The sequence below is a fragment of the Oncorhynchus mykiss genome, chromosome 27, assembly GCF_057628025.1.
Source record: "Oncorhynchus mykiss isolate SJ-2025 chromosome 27, ASM5762802v1, whole genome shotgun sequence".
NCBI lineage: Eukaryota > Metazoa > Chordata > Actinopteri > Salmoniformes > Salmonidae > Oncorhynchus > Oncorhynchus mykiss.
The window spans coordinates 9940952-9963495 of record NC_143048.1 but is presented as its reverse complement, the minus strand read 5'-3'; the positions used below and the strand labels follow the sequence as shown (position 1 = coordinate 9963495).

At 44.9% G+C, this 22544-nt stretch overlaps 1 long non-coding RNA gene across 1 annotated transcript; it reads left to right on the top strand.

The window, feature by feature from the left end:
- The first annotated feature begins 2207 nt into the window (after positions 1-2207).
- Positions 2208-22444, top strand: LOC149971224 (uncharacterized). The gene is made up of 2 exons (XR_016492543.1): positions 2208-3610; positions 20006-22444. It is a non-coding gene; the product is annotated as an uncharacterized LOC149971224 (long non-coding RNA).
- The last annotated feature ends 100 nt before the right edge of the window (positions 22445-22544 follow it).

Sequence of the window (22544 nt, the reverse complement as noted above, 5' to 3'; positions counted from 1 at the left end):
ATAATAATCAGATCAAATTGTGACGTCATGTTGGCCAAAAGTTCCTTCCCACCTGAACAGGCGTTTACATTTTTTTTTAACAGCTCTTAAATGGGGCATTATCATCATTTTCACAATGTCATAATGTTAGTTCGACTTCATAGTGTGCAAATATCACAACCATTAAAAACCCCTTTAATGGGTGTGATATTTTTCCTTTGCATTTCCAGAAATTGGCAAGCTAGGTTATCAGTAATGCCTGACCAGGCTGCGAATGAAGGACTTTGAGCTGCTTCGCTAAGCCTCCTGCAGAACGCTGGTGAAGAGAGGTCCCTGTAGTACTAACTGAGTCAATATTTTATCATCTGCACTTCCTTTTCAGTCACATCTCCACAGAGTCTCTCATGGAGAGGGGGGGGGGGGTTAAGGGGGGAACATGTCTCTCTGCCTTCAGAGGCACCACAGAGTGCATGACTCAGTCTGCTCCTAAATATCTTCTAAAGTATAACACGCTGAATGCTTTATAACAGCCCATCCCTACCCAGTCCTCCCTTTCTTTTTGCTTATCTGACTTGTTATCAGCAGGCTGGCTGTGATGCAGCAGGTGTCTCAACAGAGGCAGTTCCTTAGCAACCACATTCTGTTTGAATATGGTATAAGTCAAACCCAAGGATATCCAGCAACGGGAGGAAGAGGTGAGTAGAGAGAGAGAGTGTTTGTGTGTGTGTGTGTGTGTGTGTGTGTGTGTGTGTGTGTGTGTGTGTGTGTACATCTGTCTGTGTGTGTTCTTATCAGTATTTTCTTTGGGTAAAAAGAGATAATCTTTCCTGAAATAAAGGATTAATAAGTTAGAAAGGGACTGACTGCATTCCTTCTGACTGCCCCCCCCCTCCCCAACCACCTCCCACTCCCTTACTTTCTTTCCAGTGCCCACACACTTTCCAATTACTGTAGCCCTTCTATTTCACAGTGTGTCTTCTATCCCCTGTTCTGCTAATCGAGAGCCAATGTGCCCATTCAGCCTACATGGTTCCAGTTAATTATTTGGTGGCTTTGCTACAGCTGGCAGAGAACATTTAAAAAATAAAATAAAGGAAATTTCACCACCTAAGGTGTTGATTGAAAAGTTTTTCGGCAATAAAGCTTAAGCTACAGGAAATTATTTTCATTCATCACACCTTGCGACAAAGAATTAATTCATGTAATTTAAATCCCTGATAATGCGATAATGTATGTTTGCACTTTTCTTGTGTGTGTGCATGGTTTGTGAGTGCATGGGTGTGTGTGTGTGTGTGCATGCGTGTGTGTGCATGTGTGCATGGGTGTGTGCATGGGTGTGTGCGCATGTGGGTGTGCGCATGGGTGTGGGTGTGCATGGGTGTGGGTGTGGTTGTGCATGGGTGTGGGTGTGCATGGGTGTGGTTGTGCATGGGTGTGGGTGTGTGCATGGGTGTGGGTGTGTGCGTGCGTGCGTGGGTGTGTGCGTGCGTGCGTGGTTGTGCGTGGGTGTGTGCGTGTGCGTATGTGTGTGCCTGTTTGTGTCTGTGTCTGTATGTGTACTAGCTGTACCTCTACAGAACATGTAGCAAAGAACGTGAGAACCTTGCAGTGTAAGGTCTGTTCCATTCATTGTATTTCAACAACCTCATGGCACCAACACCACAATGCCTCTTCCTTGGTTCCAGCGAGCGTGCTTCCCTCTCTGTCAAAGTGTGTGCTGGCTGTCAGTGCCCAGATGGTGGCGTTGGGTAGTGGGTATGGAGCTGGAGGACAGTGGGCCACAGTCCCAGGCACATTGACACCGGTGCTACTGGAGGACTGTAGAGAATACAGCAGCTCATGCTGGTGCTATGCCAGAAATGGGGACTGTTATTACGGCAGCACTGATGCTTCTTCTTGAGCCGTAGACTAGTTCTGTGGTAACAGCCTTGTGAGAAGTGCTCAAATTGTTGTTCCGGGCCATATTTAGTGAAATTTGTTGTCTTCTATATATAACCATACTACTACTGTAACCTAGCACTCCATTATTTATGTCTCCCCAGAGTGTGTTCTGGTATTTTTCTGTGTGTTAGTGTGCGCATAACCAGGAACATGGGTGATTTATAAAGCAGAATTATGAATGGATTTTGGATGCTGTCAGTTAGTAGCTGTTCTAGGAGCTTCGAAGTGGAGGGGGAGAGAGAGAAAGAGGGGAAAGGGAGGGGGGGCAGAGCTGCTCAGCGACACACAGAGACGCATGTGGAGCAAGAGAGACAGAGTGAAAAAGGGACAGTGGGGTTGTGAAAAGGTGCAAACCTGTAAACCTGAGAGTGATGGATCCTCCTTCAGACTTGAGGAGGATCATGAAAATGTGGACCAGCAACAAAAAGGGATTCCACAACAGGTTAACCACCAGGTTATAAATCATCATCCGTCCCTGTGAGAGGAGAAGCTGGGTATCTGACCGCCAACCAGGTGACACCCAGAGAAATCAAGAGAAGGACCGAAGAAGAGAAGGAGTGTAAGAGAGAATGATGGATGGATGAGCATATGGAGTACGTTTGACAGCCTCAGAGAGAGAGAGAGAGAGCGACATAAGACCTATCTGGGATTCTGTGGCTGTTACTCACAACTTTATTTGTCTTCAGAGGAAATCCATAGGTGTGACAGAGGACCGCTCGACACGCAACTTGACCCACCTGTCCCCCTCCCCTCCATCGCACGCCCCACATACGTTTCTCTGTCAACCTCCCTCCCTCTCCTCCTCCTCTAACTCCTCTGCTGTCAGTTCAGCAGCTTCTTTGGGGATCTCTTTTTATTTTTTATATCTCACAATCCTCTCATCCAGTCCCATTGGCTTGATTTCTGTTATAGCTACATTCCCAGCCCTTTTTGTCGCTATGGAAGACACCTCCTACTTGAATACAGCTCCAACCAGCAGCAGATCTTATTTGGAGAAATAGAAAGATAAAATTGAATAATACATACTTTTGGGGCCGGGAAGACTGTCTGCAGGTCCACAACAAGTGCAAAGGATCAGATTATATTATGTTAAAACTTTGATGCAGAACTGACACTGAGCAGACAGACCTCTGGGACAGAAGATGGGACTTCAACTCTATGAAGCGAAGGAAAAGCATTGTCCACCGCCTCATGACAAGGACAGTGGGAATCAAGCTCAAACAGCAAGAGTTCTTATCAAATATTGATAACGACAGGCATGTTGGAAAAGCATGCATCAATGTTCCATTACCTGCACAGTGGAAACAAAACAAACGAAAGAGGCTCTTTGACACCTGAGGAAAAGATCAGGTGGGACTCTTCCTTCTGGAGGGCTGAAAACAGTTGAACCATATACAAAGTCAAGGTAAGGATTTATTCTACTTGAGAAGCCAAAGCCACACTTAAAAGCGTCAGAGTTTCAAAGGGACCGCTTCAGTGAAACAGAGACTAACTGCAAACAAATCTGTGCTGCAGCAGGACATTTGAACTGTTTCCCAGCAGCGAGAGACCTGGACCAGGAAGAAAGAAGTGTGCCGGGGGAAAGGGAGGGGGTGGAGAAGGAGCTTGGCAGGACGGTGGAGACATGGCGAGGGTACTGGAATAGCAAAAAAAAAGGAGCATATTGGTTACCCCCCTGGTGCAATGTGTGGTGAGTATGCAAGTCATTAGTTGACAATACTGCACATTACAGTCATAGAGATATGGAGAGGTTGTGTGTGCATTCGTGTGCTGTCTGCCTGTCTGTCTGTGCATGATGAGTGTCATTGTGTCGCGGTGGTCTATGAGAGGAAAAAGAGAGAAACATGTTATCCAATACAGCTTCTCAATGCTTATCGAATAGACAAAAAGTCAAACAGAGAAAGTGTCACTGAACATGTTGTTGAAGGGTACTATCTATGTTGCTCCCACAGGGGTTTGTGTGGAATGTGAGCTGGGTCAGAGGTCAGGCTGTTGTTGACTCTAAAGCAGGGATGGGCAACTCCAGTCTACGGGGGCGGAGGGGTGTCAAACTTTTTCCACATACATAGCAAACACAGCTGATTTCAAACTAATTGCATTCTACACAGAAGATCATGATTAGTTGATTATTGGAGTCAGGTAAAAGCTGGTAAAAGTGTGACATCAATCAGGCCCCTGAGGTCTGAAAAGCATGAAGCTGTTTTGAAAGCACACGCATCCTTTAGGATAATGTTCATATGCTTACACTTGTGCTGCACCTTTGGACTCCTTTTGACTTAGTTTTTTGATGGTTCTGATAAACCACACGCTTACTTTTGACACGTTTGAAGAATATACAATTAAGAATTATGATCATAATGTGACGTAGCAGATGTGTTTGACATATTCGTGTAGAAAATCGGGGGTCTGCAACTTTCCCACTTTGAAAATTCCCATGTAAACATTTGGTGTCAGTACTGCGTTCCCTCATCGATTTGAACATTTTTGCATGGCTGACAAGTGTGAATTGGCCCCCTGGGTGTATGTCCCTATGTCTGAGAGTGTTCTTCAGAAGCACATCCATCTATCACTATCAACACAGGGGCTTTCATCCCAGACATGTGTGGCTACACAGGGCATTTCCACAGGTCAGATTCATTCACAGAGCAGCCAGGGGATGAGGGATTGATCAATCAGAATATAGCTGGAAGCCACAGGGAAGCAGAGTGGTCTCTGGTCTGTTTTCTCCTTCAATAGCCTCTACATATCCCCATTGCTTCTTACATTTTATCCTCCAAACACTCTGAAATACCACTCAATCACTAACAATCAACTTGTATTTGATTAGATTGGGCCAGTTAAAGCCACCATCTCTCAGTTTCATTGGTTGGAGGAGAGGTGGAGATAGAGGAGCTGCAGATCTAAATAGAAAGACTGCTGCCCCCCCCCCCCCACCACCACCACGTCAACCACATCCAAATGGTGTTGCCAGTAAATGTTTCATTTAATTTGTAGAGAAAGGGAGTGAAATTGGAAAGGGCACGATTAACCTGCCACCTCTTGAACATCAAGGAGCAGATCCCAAAAAGAGGTCACTGGTGAAGCTAATGGGAATAACACCGGAAAAGGGCGAAGCGAGGAATTGAATCCAGCCCGGATGCTCTGGTCGGAAGGACGGGTAGTCACTAATCCGAGCGGGGAAAAAGCGAAAGATGAACGAAAGAATGGGAAGCGATCTGACAGTCATCCGTTGGCCCTGGGCGCCACTCTTCCCTCCCACGCTGCCTGTCCATCGGAGCTTATAATGAGGCCCGTGGATGTCTGGGCCGTCATAAGGCTCTGGTTCCTCTGCCATCACTCTTTGTGACTCATCTCGCTGTGTGTGCGCGTGCGCGCGTGTGTACCGTTTGTGCGTGTCTGTATATGAGTGTGTGTGTGTCCGTGCTGTTTTAGTAAGGGTTCTAATATAGTGTGTTATAGTGTGAGCGTTTTTGGGAAATGTCAACACCATGTCTTTAAAATGAGACAGCCAGACTCTTGCCACATTATGCAATAACCTCTGCATCAGAGGCAACCGTGTAGTGGTGTGGACTGAGGGAGAGAGAGGGGCAACGGATAGGACGGCAGCATGGTGTCTATTTGGACGTGTTATGTTAGTGCTTTCACATCACTCTATAGGCAAGACAGTCCATGATCATTTAGGTATCGATCAACAACCATTGTTCACAATGACAGAGGCCTACAAGGCATTCACAAGGCATCCAGTGTCGCTGTGTGATGAAGAGATGATGCAGATAATCTGCCATCCACGTGGGGTGGAATAACAGTATTATCTAAATTGAGAATCCAATACGTTCAGTAAGGCAATGTATTGAATTGCAGCTCTTTCAATCCATCCATCGTATTTGCATTGTATAAATAGGATTTTGCTTCCTGTTTTCCACCCCACTGGAATTGTCCTAACTCTTTCCCCTAAGCATTGGAGATATACAGTACGTCAGTGGAGGCTGGTGACTTCAAAATAGCGGAGGATGGGAGACGCACGGTATAGGCGGAACACACGGAGACGAACAAGTGTGTTTCAAAAATCGTCAAAGACTAATTATTTTAATCTAAAGATTTAAAAATTCATTTATAGTACAATATTATGGGGAATGAGAGGGCTACTTACAGTGTTGGAAAGGGATCAGTGATTAAATTAGGGTATGAGGCATGAGTTGAGGTGTTCAGAGACTTGACCAGTGCAGGACAGGATTTGGCTGGGAAGACAAAAAAACAATAACACAACACATTTAGACAAAAGAGCTAAGACTGAGTTAGTCCAAGCAAGGAGTAAAACCATTGATGTGTAATAATGTGATTGTGTATGTGACTGACTCTACATACAGTCGTGGCCAAAAGTTTTGAGAATGACACAAATATTAATTTCCACAAAGTTTGCTACTTCAGTGTCTTTAGATATTTTTGTCAGATGTTACTATGGAATACTGAAATATAATTACATAAGTGTCAAAGGTTTTTATTGACAATTACATGAAGTTGATGCAAAGAGTCAATATTTGCAAGGTTGACCCTTCTTTTTCAAGACCTCTGCAATCTGCCCTGACATGATGTCAATTAACTTCTGGGCCACATCCTGACTGATGGCAGCCCATTCGTGCATAATCAATGCTTGGAGTTTGTCAGAATTTGTGGGTTTCTCAATGGGATTAAAGTCTGGGGAGTTTCCTGGCCATGGATCCAAAATATCGATGTTTTGTTCCCCGAGCCACTTAGTTATCACTTTTGCCTTATGGCAAGGTGCTCCATCATGCTGGAAAAGGCATTGTTCGTCACCAAACTGTTCCTGGATGGTTGGGAGAAGTTGCTCTCGGAGGATGTGTTGGTACCATTATTTATTCATGGCTGTGTTCTTAGGCAAAATTGTGAGTGAGCCCACTCCCTTGGCTGAGAAGCAACCCCACACATGAATGGTCTCAGGATGATTTACTGTTGGCAAGACACAAGACTGATGGTAGCACTCACCTTGTCTTCTCAAGCTTTTTTCCGGATCCCCCAAACAATCGGAAAGGGGATTAATCAGAGAAAATGACTTTACCCCAGACCTCAGCAGTTCAATCCCTGTACCTTTTTGCAGAATATCAGTCTGTCCCTGATGTTTTTCCTGGAGAGAAGTGGATTCTTTGCTGCCCTTCTTGACACCAGGCCATCCTACAAAAGTCTTTGCCTCACTGTGCGTGCTGATGCACTCACACCTGCCTGCTGCCATTCCTTAGCAAGCTCTGTACTTGTGGTGTCCAGATCCCACATCTGAATCAACTTTAGGAGACGGTCCTGGCGCTTTCTGGACTTTCTTGGGCGCCCTGAAGCCTTCTTCATAACAATTGAACCGCTCTCCTTGAAGTTCTTGATGAGCCGATAAGTGGTTGATTTAGGTGCAATCTTACTAGCAGCAATATCCTTGCCTGTGAAGCCCTTTTTGTGCAAAGCAATGATTACGGCACGTGTTTCCTTGCAGGTAACCATGATTGACAGAGGAAGAACAATGATTCCAAGCACCACCCTCCTTTTGAAGGTTCCAGCCTGTTATTCGAACTTAATCAGCATGACAGATTGATCTCCAGCCTTGTCCTCGTCAACACTCACACCTATTTTAACGAGAGAATCACTTACATGATGTCAGCTGGTCCTTTTGTGGCAGGGCTGAAATGCAGTGGAAATGTATTTTGGGGATTCAGTTCATTTGCATGGCAAGGAGGGACTTTGTAATTCATTGTAATTTATCTGATCACTGGAGTATATGCAAATTGCCATCATACAAACTGAGGCAGCAGACTTTGTTAAAATTAATATTTGTGTCAGTCTCAAAACCTTTGGCCACGACTGTACAGCAATGAGAGAAAATTGATGGGGGTACTCTGTTCTTGGAGGGGAAACATTCAATGTGCCAGTGGATGAGCGGGCACATGAGATGTAGCTTCAGTTCATGCCAGGAGAAAGTTGACAATGGTAGTGGTGTGGTCATCACCTCTTCATCAGAGAACAGGAGGGGACTTAGCTGTAAATACAAATAGCAGATACATTCCATTACAACTGTGCCATTGTAGGTTTGGACAACGAATCTCAAAGAACTTAAACTCAGACATCTCAAAATTCATCAAGTTAAACACAGACTGTGCATCTCGCCCACTTGACACATCAAAGTAGCTCAAGAAACGTTCCTGAATAAAGCCCTGATCATCCACGTACCTGATGATAACTGACCACTGCAAGCAGATTGGTGCCACCATCGGTTCCAGAGCGGTGGGGCAGTTTTTACCCCCGGGACCTGGAGTTGGTCCTTCTACGTTAACCTAACTAGGAAAACTCTGGACCCTATAAGGTATGACAGTGCTTAATCAGTTGTAAAATGTTTTCATATGGGCTATGATGGGACCAGTTTTTCCTAATCTGGTCACATGGTTTTAAAAAAAATATTGAAAAAAATTCCTGGCCTTTGAGGGGATGAAAACCCTTTCAAACTGCAGCTACCTTACATTTGTTGACATAAATTATATTTAGGTTAGATTAGGAGGGGGATATCCTCTACCCAGACACATAGATAACAACTGATAGACAATGGAACTCACAGGGCTGAGCTTGCTTTATGCATGTTTGCATCATGCAGGCCTATGCAACTGTAGGCCTTCAGCACTATTATGTTGATTCATTATATCCAGTTGATAATTCTGGATGAAAAACATATAGGCAGCCTAGCCACCCCAATTTTGACTATAAACACAATTTGATTACATTCACATTTTCTAAATACATATCGTTACCAATTAGTTTACCCTGACCAGATGGACAGGGCACATAGGCTGTATGCAGCTGCTCTTATTAGTAGTCTACAGTTGATCAGACTGAATAATAGTCTAGTTTTCATCCCGTACTGCATGTCAGATTTCTAATGTTTAGGTGTAGCCTAGGCTGCTGCAACATTTATGTCATGAGTTTTTTCTTGTGTCTGGCCGGAGTGATGTTTTATCATCTCTGCTAAATAAAGACCGGAGGATTTTGAAAAGATGCGCTGCATCAACCTCTCTTTAATATTTTAATGGATGATGCGATAGAAGCTATCAAATCATTCAGAATTGACAGTCGAAAGTTCAAAAAGTAAAGCTTTGCAACGTGCAATTACCTCTGCAAGCTCCTTGTAGTTGCCCTTGTAGGCAGAACATTTCCTCTCGTCGTGTCCTCTTAAAGCAAATTATTGCCCAAAAACGCAGTGGTTTTGACAAGTTGCTTGAGAACATCCCTGTTTCTTCTTACTTTCTCGTTGTGTTCCGCAGTTTGAATACACAGACCTTCGTCCTAATCGATGCAGATTTTTCCCAGAAGCTTGATTCTGATGTGGGCTCTTATATACTCCCTGCTTTTGTTTTGTCGATTAGCTGAACGATCAATGTTCTTCGGGTCACTGTACCCACATTTTGCCCAAGGCTCAGACTTTCCAAACAGCAGACAAGTCCAGCAAGACAGCCGGCATAATGAAAGGCTCCCTGTTAACCAGCTTTACTTTTGATACCAGTTGGTATTGAACACCTTCACCTTTTCATCCTTCTTCATGAAACTGATATCAGGCAGAGGTCGGCCCTCGCTTTTAATTCACACCTTTTTCGTTTGCCCCAATGAATGAAAGGGGTTCTTCAACGAAAAGTCCACAACATTTTCGTCCACGTTGGCCAGTCTACCATTCTGGTGGAGAAAACTGCACACTCACGCTGGTAGCTACAGTGCCTTGCAAAAGTATTCATCCCTCTTGGCGTTTTTCCTATTTTGTTGCATTACAACCTGTAATTTAAATAGATTTTTATTTGGATTTCTAGTAATGGACATACAATTTATTTTCTCCAAAATGGAATGAAATGAAAAAAATAACTTGATTTAAAAAGGTATGAAAAAAATAAACTGAAAAGTGGTGCGTGCATTTATATTCATTCACCCCCTTTGCTATGAAGCCCCTAAATAATATCTGGTGCAACCAATTACCTTCAGAAGTCACATAATTAGTTAAATAAAGTCCACCTGTGTGCAATCTAAGTGTCACATTATCTGTCAAATTTTCTCAGTATATATACACCTGTTCGAAAAGGCCCGAGTCTGCAACACCACTAAGCAAGGGGCACCACCAAGCAAGCGGCACCATGAAGACCCAAGGAGCTGTCCAAACAGGTCAGGGACAAAGTTGTGGAGAAGTACAGATCAGGGTTGGGTTATAAAAAAATATCAGAAACTTTGAACATCCCACGGAGCACCATTAAATCCATTATTAAAAAATGGCAAGAATATGGCACCAGAACAAACCTGCCAAGAGAGGGCCACCCACCAAAACTCAAGGACCAGGCAAGGAGGGAATTAATCAGAGAGGCAACAAAGAGACAAAAGATAACCCTGAAGAAGCTGCAAAGCTCCACGGTGGAGATTGGAGTATCTGTCCATAGGACCACTTTGAGATGTACACTCCACAGAGCTGGGCTTTATGGAAGATTGGCCAGAAAAAAAAGCCATTGCTTAAAGAAACAAATAAGCAAATGTTTGGTGTTCGCCAAAAGGTATGTGGGCAACTCCCCAAAAATATGGAAGAAGGTACTCTGGTCAGATGAGACTAAAATTGAGCTTTTTGGCCATCAAGGAAAACGCTATGTCTGGCGCAAACCCAACATCTTTTATCACCCCGAGAACACCATCCCCACAGTGAAGCATGGTGGTGGCAGAATCATGCTATGGGGATGATCTTCCTTGACAGGGACTGGGAAACTGGTCAAAATTGAAGGAATGATGGCAGGCGCTAAATACAGGGAAATTCATGAGGGAAACCTGTTTCAGTCTTCCAGAGATTTGAGACTGGGATGGAGGTTCACCTTCCAGCAGGACAATGACCCTAAGCATACAGCTAAAGCAACACCGAGTGGTTCAAAGGGAAACATTTAAATGTATTGGAATGGCCTAGTCAAAGCCCAGAACTCAATCCAATTGAGAATGTACACCAGCGGAACCCATCCAACTTGAAGGAGCTGGAGCAGATTTGCCTTGAAGGATGGGCAAAATTCCGGTGGCTAGATGTGCCAAGCTTATAGAGACATACCCCAAAATACTTGCAGCTGTAATTGCCACCATTGTCATGGTGGCTCTACAAAGTATTGACTTTGGGGGGGGGGAATAGTTATGCACGTTGAGCACGCTTAAGTTTTCTGTTTCTTGTTTGTTTGTCACAATAAAAAATATTTTGCATTTTCAAAGTGGTGGGCATGTTGTGTAAATCAAACAATACCCCGAAAAATCCATTTTAATTCCAGGTTGTAAAGGCAACAAAATAGGAAAAATGCCAAGGGGGTGAATACTTTCACAAGCTAGCTGTCCTCTGGCTACAGCATTGTGCTACCCCAGACAGTTCTGTTGAAGGTACTGTAGACCTTCATTGCAAAACAGTGTATTTTAACCAATTATTTGGTGACATATGAATATATACAGTTGAAGTCGAAAGTTTACATACTCTTAGGTTGGAGTCATTAAAACTTGTTTTTCAACCACTCCACAAATTTCTTGTTAACAAACTACAGTTTTGGCAAGTCGGTTACGACATCTACTTTGTTCATGACACAACTAATTTTTCCAACAATTGTTTATTTCACTTATAATTCACTGTATCACAATTCCAGTGGGTCAGAAGTTTACATACACTAAGTTGACTGTGCCTTTAAACAACTTGGAAAAGTCCAGAAAATGATGGCATGGCTTTAGAAGCTTCTGATAGGCTAATTGACATAATTTGAGTCAATTGGAGGTGTACTCGTGGATGTATTTCAAGGCCTACCTTCAAACTCAGTGCCTCTTTGCTTGACATCATGAAAAAATCAAAAGAAATCAGCCAAGACCTCAGAATTTTTTTGTAGACCTCCACAAGTCTGGTTCATCCTTGGGAGCAATTTCCAAACGCCTGGAGGTACCACGTTCATCTGTATGAACAATAGTACACAAGTAAAAACACCATGGGTCCACGCAACAATCATACTGGTCAGGAAGGAGACGCCTTCTGTCTCCTAGAGATGAACGTACTTTGGTGTGAAAAGTGCAAATCAATCCCAGAACCGCTCAGCGCTCAGCAAGGAAAAAGCCGCTGCTCCAAAACCGCCATAAAAAAGCCAGGCTACGGTTTGCAACTGCACATGGGGACAAAGATCGTACTTTTTGGAGAAATGTCCTCTGGTCTGATGTAACAAAAATAGAATTGTTTGGCCATAATGGCCATCATTATGTTTGTAGGAAAAAGGGGGAGGCTTGCAAACCGAAGAACACCATCCCAACTGTGAAGCACAGGGGTGGCAGCATCATGCTGCAGGAGAGACAGGTGCACTTTACAAAAGAGATGGCACCATGAGGTAGGAAAATGATGTTGATATATTGAAGCAACATCTCAAGACATCAGTCAGGAAGTTAAAGCTTGGTCGCAAATGGGTCTTCCAAATGGACAATAACCCCAAGCATACTTCCAAAGTTGTGGCAAAATGGCTTCAGGACAACAAAGTCAAGGTATTGGAGTGGCCGTCACAAAGACCTGACCTCAATCCTATAGAACATTTGTGGGCAGAACTGAAAAAGAGTGTGTGAGCAAAGAGGCCTACAAACCTGGCTCAGTTACACCAGCTCTGTCAGGAGGATTGGGTCAAAATTCACCCAAATTATTGTGGGAAGCTTGTGGAAGGCTACCCTAAACGTTTGAACCAAGTTAAACTATTTAAAGGCAATGCTTCCAAATACTAATTGAGTGTAGGTATACTTCTGAGCCACTGGGAATGTGATGAAAGAAATTAAAGCTGAAATAAATCATTCTCTCTACTATTATTCTGACATTTCACATTCTTAAAAGAAAGTGGTGATCCTAACTGACCTAAGACAGGGAATACTTACTAGGATTAACTGTCTGGAATTGTGAAAAACTGAGTTTAAATGTTTTAGGCTAAGGAGTATGTAAACTTCCGACTTCAACTGTATATAATCTAGTTTTATCTAAAAAGGTTAACTTTCAAAAAAAAAAATCACTATTTAAATTTTTCATGAAATTTCACTGAGGAGTATGGTCCTCCCCTTCCTCCTCTGAGTAGCCTCCACTGCAGTAATTATTGATATGCATTTATTGAAACAATACCTATTCTCATCGACATTCTTCAGTAAAGGTATCAGCTCTGAGTTAAAATGGAGAGTTTCTATGTTAAGTGCTGTCTTATACTGTAAGTGGTTGGTCAATGTTTCAGGCCAGAAGGATCTCTCTGAAAGCCCCAGAGCCCATGATATGTCGTACTTCTGTAAAATATGCATTATGCAACATGCAAATCTCATGATTTTTTAAAGATGAGAGACAATGTGTGACAGACCGATGAAAGATAGAGCGGGGAGCAAATCTGAGGTTCGGCATGTCTCTGCGGTTTTTATCTCCGTGTTCAAGGCTGTAACCATGCCATTGTAATTTCTTCGGTGCACATATCCAGCACTAATATGCTATCCTTTGACAAATGTTTGTGTTTCGTCCCACAAGAGAAGCGTTTACAGTCAACATACCATGGGCTCTGGGGCTTTCAGACAGATCCTTCTGGCCTGAAACATTGACCAACCACTTACAGTATAGTACCAAGACAATGTTGTTGTCGAAACAACTTGCCTTTTGGCAAAGCAACATTGAATACAGAACTAGCCAGGTATCCAGGCTGTAATGGCAGATATGATGGTAAGAGGCGGTTTCATCCATTTCAAATGAGACACCTTACACAGCTGCCAATTAGTGATACCTTTCTGTTGTTCTTTCGATTGGTGTATCTCATTACTCACGCTCATGCTTACCAACCATACCTCCATGCCACAACACAACTCTGAGCACGTTGTGCTTCTGGTTTGTTTCTCCCCAATTCTGACAACTGAAGACTTGGCATCGCACAAGTGGCTGAGCTTTGTATGGGTGCTAGAAGGCATAGACCACTTAAATGCAGGACCAAAATAAACCACATCTCCTAAATATACACTACATGACCAAGAGTATGTGGACACATGCTCATCAAACATCTCATTCCAAAATCATGGGCATCATAGTCACGATCGTCGTAAGAAGCGGACCAAAGCGCAGCGTGGTGTGAATGCATCATTTTAATGGATGACGAAAACACAAAGTAAACTGAACAAAACAATACATGAACAACGACCGTGAAGCTATATACGAAATGTGCTGACACAAGCAACTAACATAGACAATCACCCACAACCCACAATGACAAAACAGGCTACCTAAATATGGTTCCCAATCAGAGACAATGACTAACACCTGCCTCTGATTGAGAACCATATCAGGCCAAACACAGAAACAGACAAACTAGACATACAACATAGAATGCCCACTCAGATCTCACCCTGACCAAACAAAACATATAAACATGCAAAGCAAACTATGGTCAGGGCGTGACAGTAACCGAACTGAGGGGCAGCTCAGGACTGAGGGGTAGCTCAGGACTGGCTGACGGCTCTGGCAGCCCCTGGCTGGCTGGCGGCTCTGGCAGCCCCTGGCTGGCTGGCGGCTCTGGCAGCTCCAGGCTGGCTGGCGGCTCTGGCAGCTCCAGGCTGGCTGGCGGCTCTGGCAGCTCCCAGGTGGCTGGCGGCTCTGGCAGCTCCTGGCTGACTGACGGCTCAGGACAGACTGGCGGCTCTGACGGCTCAGGACAGACTGGCGGCTCTAGCAGCTCAGGACAGACAAAAGACTCTAGCAGCTCAGGACAGTCGGGAGACTCTAGCAGCTCAGGACAGACGGGAGACTCTAGCAGCACAGGACAGACGGGAGACTCTAGCAGCTCAGGACAGACGGGAGACTCTAGCAGCTCTGGACAGATGGTAGACTCTAGCAGCTCTGGACAGATGGTAGACTCTAGCAGCTCTGGACAGACGGGAGACTCTGGCAGCGCTGGACAGACGGGAGACCCTGTAGGCAGAAGACGGCGAGACAGCCTGGTGCAGGGGGCTGCCACCGGAGGGCTGGTGCGTGGAAGTGGTACTGGATAGACCGGACCACGCAGGCGCACTGGAGCTCTTGAGCACCGAGCTTACCCAACCTTACCTGGTTGAATGCTCCCCATAGCCCGACCAGTGCGGCGAGGTGGAATAGGCCGCACTGGGCTGTGCTGGCGAACCGGGGACACCATGCGTAAGGCTGGTGCCATGTATGTCGGCCCGAGGAGACGCACTGGAGACCAGATGCGTAGAGCCGGCTTCATGGCACCTGGCTCGATGCCCACTCTAGCCCGGCCAATACGAGGAGCTGGAATGTACCGCACCGGGCTATGCACCCGCACCACGGACACCGTGCGCTCCACAGCATAACACGGTGCCTGCCCGGTCTCTCTGGTAAGCACAGGAAGTTGGCGCAGGTCTCCTACCTGGCTTCGCCACACTCCCTGTGTGCCCCCCCAATACATTTTTGGGGCTGCCTCTCGGGCTTCCTACCGCGCCGCCGTGCTGACTACATTCGCCGGTATCCCTCCTCACACTGCTCCAGAGAATCCCAGGCGGGCTCCGGCACTCTCCCTGGGTCGACCGCCCACCTGTCTATCTCCTCCCAAGTCGGGACACAGTCCAGATCTCGCTCCCATGTCCAGAAATCCTGACATCGCTGCTGCTGCTGCTGCTGCCCGTTACCACGCCGCTTGGTCCTTTTGTGGTGGGTGATTCTCTGTGTTAGTTGCTTGTGTCAGCACAGTTCTTATTATAGCTTCACGGTCGTTATTTGTTTACTGTTTTGTATTCAGTGTTCAGTGCTTTCTTTAATTAAAGTATCATCATGAACACATACCACGCTGCATTTTGGTCCGCTTCTTACGACGATCGTGACAATCATGGGTATTAATATGGAGTTGGTCCTCCCTTTGCTACTGTAACAACCTCCACACATCTGGGAAGGCTTTCTACTAGATGTTGGAACATTTCTGTATTAGTGAGGTCAGGTGATGATGTTGGGCAATTAGACCTGGCTCGCAGTCGGCCTTCCAATTCATCCCAAAGGTGTTTGATGGGGTTGAGGTCAGGGCTATGTACAGGCCAGTCAAATTATTCCACACCGATCTCGACAAACCATTTCTATATGGACCTCGCTTTGTGTACGGGGGCATTGTCATGCTGAAACAGGAAAGTGCCTACCCCAAACTGTTGCCACAAAGTTGGAAGCACAGAATCGTCTATGATGTCATTGCATGCTGCAGCGTTAAGATTTCCCTTCACTGGAACTAAGGGGACTAGCCCAAACCATAAACAACAGCCCCAGAGCATTAGTCCTCCTCCACCAAACTTTACAGCATTCGGGCAGGTAGCATTCCCCTGGTATCCGCCAAAACCAGATTTGTCTGCCAGACTGCCATATGATGAAGCGGGATTCATCACTCCAGAAAATGTATTTCCACTGTTCCAGAGTCCAATGCGGCGAGCTTTACACCACTCCAGCCGACACTTGGCATTGTGCATGGTGATCTTAGGCTTGTGTGCAGCTGCTTCGCCATGGAAACACATTTCATGAAGCTTCAGACAAACAGTTATTGTGCTGACATTGCTTCCAGGGGCAGTTTGGAACTCGGTAGTGACTGTAGCTACGCGCTTCAGCACTTGGTGGTCAAATTCTGTGAGCTTGTGTTGCCTACCACTTCGTGGCTGAGCTGTTGTTGCTCCTAGATATTTCCACTTCACAGTAACAGCACAGTTGACTGGGCAGCTCTAGTAGGGCAGAAATTTGACAAACTGACTTGTTGGAAAGGCATCCTATGACGGTGCCACAGTGAAACTCACTGAGCTCTTCAGTACGGGCCATTCTACGGAGAATGTTTGTCTATAGAGATTGCACGGCGGGTGTACTCAATTTAATACACACGTCAGCAACGGGTGTGGCTGAATAGCCAAATCCACTCATTTGAAGGGGTGTCCACCTACTTTTGACCATGTAGAGTATCTCTTTCTTTTACTCTGTTTCACTTGCATTATTCCTTCATATTTCCACCTCTGGCTGAATACATAATGTTGTGGCACAAGGAGAGACAGCACAGCCCAGCCCAACCCACAGCCAGGAAAAACCTGAAGCTGCACAAAGCCTTGTAATGGAAGGTTTTACTGTATTTTCTCGATCATGTGTACAGTACCACTTCTCTCCTGCTGTTTGCCAGTAACACCACAATAGTAGTAACAAGCGACATAAGAATGGATCTCTACTCGTTGACAGTAATTAGCATGATTGATTTAACTGGCAATTAGTGTTGAGTAAAACTGGGAACATTCTGTTATCAACCTCCTCTCTGAGCAGCGGTGACCCGGAGTTCTCTGGACCTGCCGTGCAGGTGTGCGTGCTCGCATGATTCCTCAAGGTGAACGGTCCGGTGTCGCCAACACTTCATCAATAACTAGCTCCGATCTCTCTTTAGTGCTTCAAAGGTTTGACTGGAAGCCAGCAGCAGTTGTTTGTGAACTTAACGATAGCTCCTTATCGAGCTCAGTGTACAGAGGGCAATCCAATAGAACTGCTGCTAAAATGGGAGAGGGAGCAGGGCAAGGTACTTAGTACCATAGATGTACACACAATTACATTTGACTATTTTCTCAAAACCTTTCCCCATTACACTTGAGATGTAAAGTGCTCAGATGTGCAGTCCATTAGTAGACCATGTCCTCTGTGTCTTCAGAAAAACATTTTTAAAAATGTTTTAAACGGAGGAGTCTGAGCTTGGAGATTTTGGGGGTTGCCTTTGAAGAGGTTTCAGAACAATGAAACATCAAGAAGCTTCCATTAGACTCTTGCAGAGAAAACGTCTGGACTGAGCTGCTGTTTTGGTCTCATTTGAACGCCGTTCAACGATACTGTAATAGTTTTCAGTTGACTCTAATGGGGACTGCAGATGGAAGTCCACCCAGGCTCTGCTATGCAAGTAGCCTCAGTACTGTTCTCTCTGTTTCTAACTCCGCTGTACTCGCGCTCTTTAACGAGCAAATTCAAGTGCATTAATCATCGATGGCATCTCGCTTGGGTCCCTTATGATATTAATGTTGCAGGGCGACGTCTTGTAACCTCAGCGAGCCGCTGAACCATCACTAATACATGCTTTCTGAACAGGCCTGTATTGTGTGCAGACTGGCTAAGATAGAACATTGCTAAGGACTCGAACTAAGCAGGTTACACGTTCTCTTTTACTGATGATGGTTGTGAATATGCCTCCGATTGGGCTGGCTGCCATGTCAATCACAGTGTCTGGGCCATTGAGGAGATTTTCCAATAGAGCATCAATTTCCTATCATCTACCTCAGTCCAATGTGGATCTTAAAGAATAGGTTAGTGTAATCCATTTGCTGTGGTGGGTAAATGAGGAACCTACAATATATGCCTGCAACTTGTATGAGGAGGGATATATCTAAAGAAAGTGTTTTAATACCATCTACACGCAATTATTTTCAATGCTGGTTGATGCTTGTAAAGATAACATACAGTATGTTGGGTTGGTAATGCCTTGGTTATAGGAAAATAGGCATCACGTTGCTATGGGTTTTCTCAGTGACACTGGAGCTGGGCTAGGGAGCACATACCGTGACTCATCCCCACCCATCCCATCAGATCCCTGTCCACTGTCAGCATCCAGTGACTCACTGTTACACATGGGGCTTTGGGTATGGAGTGAACAACAGAGCGCCAGTAGGCTATCAGTTGCACGTAAATTCAGTTATGATGAGATCCAATAAAGCTGGATAAGTCAAAGTGGAGTGCAGAACTGAGAACCAATACCTGGATGTAGACAGGAAAAGCATATTTCAATGTTAATGTTCCACTGGAGACACTTTAAAACCATTGTAGCCTTGTTTGTTTCCGTTGCATCAAGAGGCAGTGTGGTGTCTATTGAGAACACTGCTGAAGACCGCCACATCTCTCCTTCTATTTCTGTTTTACTATCTATGTTCTTTATACCCCTTCCCCCTCTAATTTTTCTTTATTGAGTTTTCTTCTTCATCTCTCTCTCTCTCTCTCTCTCTCTCTCTCGTCATTTGGCAGGGGAACAGTCTTTTTTCCCCTCCCCCTCTGAGAGGCCAGCGCGGAGAGGACTCACCGGGGCCATGTGTGAGTGAGTGACTCCCTGGCTGGGGCCTGGAGCGAGGAGGTGCCACATGTATTTCCCCCTAATTGGGTTGGAAATAATCGCGTTTCACCGCTGAATGGCTAAGTCACATCAGAGCAGAGGGAGGGAGACATCAGTGTCTCCCAGGCCTCACAGGGGCCCCCTATGCTGCCACAACTTCGGTTGGCTCCTATATTGTTTATTCTGTTTGGCCCTGTGTTGTGCAGCGAGACTCCAACAAGTGCAGTACAGGAGAAAGTTTGTTTCTGTCTTGTCACAAATTGACCTGGGCTCACTTCTTGTAAGCTGCATCAGTAAGAGCATTCCACAGACACCTACTACAATCTGTCCTCTCTACTTCAGTCCACTTAAATGGCCCCTCATTGACAAAGTAGCACAGAACTGTCATGCCCATGATGAGGCTGGAATTGGACGATAAAACGTTCAGTTTCACATGAGCATCATCTTGAATTAACACATGGGGCTGTTGCATGGAAAGGGACAGGAGCAGGGACCCTGGGCTGCCCAGCCCAACATCTCACTGTCATGCTGGAACCATAGCAAGGGTTAACCAAATATGGGTAATCATAAGAAAAAAGTAAAGCTGGATTTTGTTCTTCATTAACTTTTCATCCCTTGAATCATGTGAAATGCCAGCTTGTCTAAAACTAAACGTAATCAATGACTGTACCTGTCTGTCTGTCTGTCTGTCTGTCTGTCTGTCTGTCTGTCTGTCTGTCTGTCTGTCTGCCTGTCTGCCTGTCTGCCTGTCTGCCTGTCTGCCTGTCTGCCTGTCTGTCTGCCTGCCTGCCTGCCTGCCTGCCTGCCTGCCTGCCTGCCTGCCTGCTTGCATGCCTGCCTGCCTGCATTGGAGACCTCTACATAAAGTACAGCATAAACACGTACAATGGTAAATGGTAGTATCCCACTCATCTCTCTCCCCCCCTCTGTAGGCATAGCACCCTGTGGGGGTGGGGCTCACTGATGGTAAACATGGTCCCCCACGGCCGGCATGTCTGCCACGCCCACGCCACAGACCCTGTGGACGACCAAGAGGAGCGCATCTTGGCCGTGCTGGGGATCATCGGAACCGTGCTCAACCTGTTAGTGGTCATCTTCGTCTACATATACACCACCATCTGACAACCACCAGTACTGGACCACGGTCCAGGCTAACACACACATCACCAAGGGTGAAGAAAATGGAGGTGGACCAAGAAGGAGTAGGACCAAGCCCGTCAAGACCAGCAGTGTCATTGAGCTTTGCCCCCCAAAATCTAAGCAGTGCCTGACCATACCGCCGTCCATTCCATCTTTAGGCTCAGAAGGGTGAGGAAGAGCAGGCGTATTCATGTGCAGACATTTTGATATCAAAAACATAGGAAACTTCCACCGCTTCTTTGATGACGATTCTATTGTTTTGTACAGACACTCACGTGTATTTTTTTGTAGAGTTCACCCTGTTTGATTATTAATTGGCCACACATTTTCCTAACTGTACTCTATTGTTGGCCATTTTGTTCTGAATTCACACTTTAGGGTTGGCTAGTGTTAACATTTGTCAACAAGCACAAAGACCCTCCCCATTGTGGAAGGGATGGAGAATTTGATCCTGTTCAAAACGGCATTGTCACCTGGACCACATTCCAACGCTGAAGGATATGACATTCACCCTGACATAGTGAAAAAGAGAGGCCGTTCACTGAGACCCCAATATCACCGCACTGTACGTGGAGCAGGCCTCAATATTCACTTCATCCTAGACATACTCTTTTCTACTAACAAGCTCAAACCTGAGAAGACATGATACCATGAGAATATCCATGGAACTCTTGCTTCATGCACCTGTTTGATACACGCGTTTCATCTTGTGATTATAAATGTTAGCTGCAATAACAAAAGAGACGGATAAGAGTCAAAGCTAATTTATATCGTCATTAAACATTTATGATCATTATATTTCCCCACATTCATGTATGACGCTGTAATTAATTCGATTTTATCTTTGGAATGTAATGTGCTTTCACAGAAACTATCCCTCACTCCCATTGTAGCCAACATGCCAATTTCAATTGAAAAGTTGAGTATGGTTTGTCACTGCACCAATTAAAGCAATCTATTGGGTTTCCATTTACAATTGATGTCAGAGTATTTAACCGGCAGGGCATCAGATGAAGCTTTGAGATCCTGCTGTGCTGTGTAGCCTAGCATTACATGGTCACCTAGGCTGTAGTGCATGGCGATGTATACTAAGTGATATACGACATCATGCAGCTCTACTGTGTCCTATATCATAACAACACTAAGATACTGACTGTAAGCATGCTTCAAATTCCCAAAACACTGTCTACACACAGCTAACCACTGAATGACAAAGCTTGTTAAAACAAGTCTTTACAGTGCAACACATCACTAGAAAATGGAGTCGACCATCCTTTCTTTGTGTGTGTGTGTGTGTATGGGTGTGTACAATATAGTCCGGTATATAGTTAGCTAGCTGCAGTGCAGGGCTTTCTGACATTATATAGCTTTTGCTTTGGACCAGGCGAGAAGTAACCAGGGACCAATGGGAGGGAAGAGCCCGGAGCAGACTCAAGACCATCTGCTGTCCCTTTGGACAGTGGCACCTCCTCAACCCAGAACAGAGCCAGAGCCAGAATGGCTTCCTTCTCCATCTCATTATTCCACTACTTAAACTGAACTGACAGAAGTACTTCAATTCAGGGACTGGTGGGTAAAAATGGAACCTCAGAATGTGAGTTTTTACTGCGTGTCCTCACTGCCCTGTGTGTGCTCAGAATTTCTCAGCACCATTCATTTCACCAGTTTGCATACAGTATTTAGGGTAGAAAAATCACTCCGTTTGTGCATCCTTTTATTAAAATCAAAATGTGTTTTTGTTTTATTTCACATTGGTGTGATGCTGCACCGGTTATTTTTTCCACAGTGTACGTTTCATTGAATTTTATCTTCTGTCTATGCAGTGGGTTTGATTTTGCTTCCCAGACTTTAACTCGGACAATTCAACTTGATTCATGATGTATGAGTGACCTGCATTCTGCACTAAAGGGAATATTTGGTGAAGGATTCAGATGTGTCTGAACAAGATGAACATGTTTCACCCCTCTTTCTTATTTGAAAGTCATGAAATATTGAAATACGGAAATATTGGATAGTTCCGTACAAAGAATCGAAACTCATCTTTTGCCAGGGTTAGAAGTTATGTTAAAGTTTAAAAGGGGAGGATGGGGCATTATAACGGAGCATTATATTTCTGCATTTCCATGCAGTTGTCTAACTCTATGTATTTGTGTTTGCAAAATTGTGCTATATTACAATGTTGCTACCAAAAGTGTATATATTCTGAGAATAAAACGAATGCCATGATATCAGCTGTATTTTCATGTAGTGTTTATATTACAGTAGTATTCAAATACAAATGGAAAATGGTACCACTTCCTAACGTTGTATTATGTCTAAAGCAAAGGCCAT